Raw genomic sequence first — 3,513 nt, 5'->3', positions numbered from 1 at the left:
CAAACTGAAAGATCAGACAACACCCTTCCAGACTGAAATAATCTATATGAGATCTTATTCAAATTAACACACACACACAAACTCACCTAAGAGGAATTTTTTTTCTTTAAAAAAGAATAAAAAAAAATTTCTTTCAAAAGGAATAAACATAGAAAAAAAGATTGAAAGAATTTTAAAAACTTCAGTGAAGAGCTGATAACATAAATATGAAAGCAAATCATATATTTAAAAAGAAGAATAGAAAGAAAGAGAAATAACCTTAGGATGTTTTAAAAGGAAAACACCCAAAATTTGATCTAATACTACCTTCTATATCTTCAGAAAAGAGATAAAAGAAGAAGGTGGGAAAAGAAAAAAAGATTATAAGTATTGGATTGAACAATCAATGTTTTAATCCACAATCTAGACTAAACAAAAATTATACCAAGAAAGGACGAGGGAATCTTACAGGAGAATTCATGTGAGCATTATATAAAGTTTGTTTGCTGTGATGAGTGAAATTATGAAAATTGAATCCGATATTTTGGGCTGAAATATTAAAACTGTTATTCCTCGTCTCAACGAAGAGTAAACTCTTCTATGGATTCTATGAAATAGTTGTTGCCAATGCAGACTGTAACTAGTTTCCTCTGATTTCAAATGTTAATCTAAGAGAAGTTGAGAAAAAAAAGCAGAAAAATCAAGCAATACTGAACTTTTATAAGAAAAATGGAATCCGACTGTGTGAGAGAAAACTTTCACAAAATCTATAACAAATCACTGGATAAACTATGAAAGCACCAACTAGACTATTGTTTTCCATGCGGATGGCCTCGCAGAGTAATTTTTTTCAGTCGGTTTCTAAATTATGTGTCAAGTTTTGTAATTTGCTTATTTTGTAAGCACAGGTATAGGAACAAAGATCAAATAGCTGTAAACTGTGAATTTCTATCTCGCTGTAGTAGAAGCACAACCAACAGCAGAACATGAGAAGGAGTAACAACATCAACCGTGATCCTGTAGTGATGGAATCAATTGTGTGTTCCCGTTTATTTTGATTGCAATATATAGTTAAAAAAACGACAAGTTCACATAAAAACTCATGCATGCCCTGTGATTGGCAGTTTTCAATTATTTAAACAAATTTACAGTATTTGTTATATATTGATTTAGAAGTTCAATACACAACAACATGCTGGAATTAAGGGGGGTTTTTTTTTTGTATGTTTTGGTGATGGCATTTGCGAGGAGTCTTGAATGTGTGGAAATATTTGTTTCATAAATATTTTTGTTTTGTCTCCAAGGATGTGTAGTCTTACATTCTTTATATATATATATATATATATATATATATATATACATACACATAAATAGTGTGTATATACATATACATATATATATATATATAAATAGTATATAATATTATACACATATTCTTTTAATTGTTGAGTTTTGTTAATACCATACCAATGGTTTCATGGGTAACAATTCACAATTATTCAAGCACGGTTTAAATAATTGAATAAATGGCAGATCGGCCATTTTTGTTATGCTAAATGCAAAATCAGATATATATATATATATATACTCTTACTTATTTCAGTCATATGACTGCAGCTATGCTGGGGCACCACCTTGAAGGGTTTTAATAAAAAATCAACCCCCAGGCCTTTTTTTAAGCCTAGTACTTATTCTGTCAGCCTCTTTTGCCAAACCACTAAGTTATGGGGACATAAACACACCAATAGTGGTTGTCAAGTGGTGGTGGGAGACAAAGACAGACACACACACACATATGTATATACACAACAGGTTTCTTTCAGTTTTTGTCTATCAAATGTACTCACAAGGCTTTGGTTGACCTGAGGCTATAGCAGAAAATACTTGCCCAAGGACTGAACCTGGAACCATGTAGTTGGGATGCAAGCTTTTTACCACACAGGTACACCTGCATATATATATATATATATATATATATATATATATATATATATATGAATAGTGTATATATTATGCACATCATCACATACAATATATAGATGCAAAAACAACTGCACAATATACACCTTTGTGCAAAAAAGTTTACAGCTGAGTGATTTACTAGAGTGCTGGTCTATTGGAGCAATTCAGGTGGAGTTTCAAACATAATAATCAAATAAAAATTGCTGTTATTGTTTACATCCATGTTATTCTTGATCTAAAGGACCTATGAACATAAGCATTCCAACCATATTCTATTCGTTTCCATTCCTCTTCCACCCTAACGCACCATATTCAGAACTACATTATCAAATATAGTTTTTATTTATTAAAACAATAGAGTATTATTTAAGAGGGACTCGATTGTTGTTTATAGCTGATCAAGGCCCATCATAAAAAGTAAACAAAACTATATTTGATGAATAGGAAAGATATAAAAGAAAATATACAAATACAATTTTTTTAAAATCATTTGTCAGTTTCCTATTATCTTGATTTAATGATATTTTATTAAAATCTGGTAATCAGGTAAAGAATCACCTGACTCCAAAATGTATTTCTGTACACAAAATGCAGTATCTTTTATCAATACTTGCCATGTGACTAAAAGTATCATGTGGTCACAGCCATTACATAAAGGTAGCTGACAGCATAACAGCATAAAACTATTGTACTAAATTTGATCTATATTCCTAATGCCACAGATGAATGAGTGTTTGCATTGTGATAATCTAGTGGCATTATACCCACACCATAGTAGCTTCCATTAGAATAGCCTAAATATGTATTGTACAAGTCTGATTCACATTTCCTACATAGAATCTTTCCAAGCTATTTACATTACAATCAACATCTGGCTGGTGGACCAATGAAAACTAGTTGAAGACTAACCCGTTTGTTAATCGATTTCTGTTGAAATACACTGCCCTTATTTCAATTAAAATTGAAAATAATGATGAATTTAGTCAAATAACTCATTAAACTGTTGTTTGGAACAAAATATGAAATTTTGAGGAAAGGTCTTAATTTAGATAATTTAAAACAGTTTATATCCTAGAACTGGGGCCTTAGGTATGTTGGTATCAAAAAAGTTAACAAGACTTTACATAAAATTACGATTTAACAAATTTAAATATGATTGTCATTTAAACATAAATGCTTTAAAACAAGTGGAATTCTGTCAAAGAACCAGAGACAGATGAGTTTATCTAAATGACTTTAAATTTCAAGTCAAAATCAAAACTTAGTAACTCAAGAGAAGTACAACTTCTCTATGTTAGAGAAATTAGCTTTTAATCAATTAGCTTTTAATCAATCATAGGCACAGGAGTGGCTGTGTGGTAAGTAGCTTGCTTACCAACCACATGGTTCTGGGTTCAGTCCCACTGCGTGACATCTTGGGCAAGTGTCTTCTACTATAGCCTCGGGCCGACCAAAGCCTTGTGAGTGGATTTGGTAGACGGAAACCGAAAGAAGCCTGTCGTATATATGTATATATATATATATATATATATATATATATATGTATGTGTGTGTGTATATATTTGTGTGTCT

Source organism: Octopus bimaculoides, chromosome 7 (genome assembly GCF_001194135.2).
Source record: "Octopus bimaculoides isolate UCB-OBI-ISO-001 chromosome 7, ASM119413v2, whole genome shotgun sequence".
Lineage (NCBI taxonomy): Eukaryota > Metazoa > Mollusca > Cephalopoda > Octopoda > Octopodidae > Octopus > Octopus bimaculoides.
The sequence above is the reverse complement of the archived record's forward strand: the minus strand, read 5'-3'. Positions refer to the sequence as shown.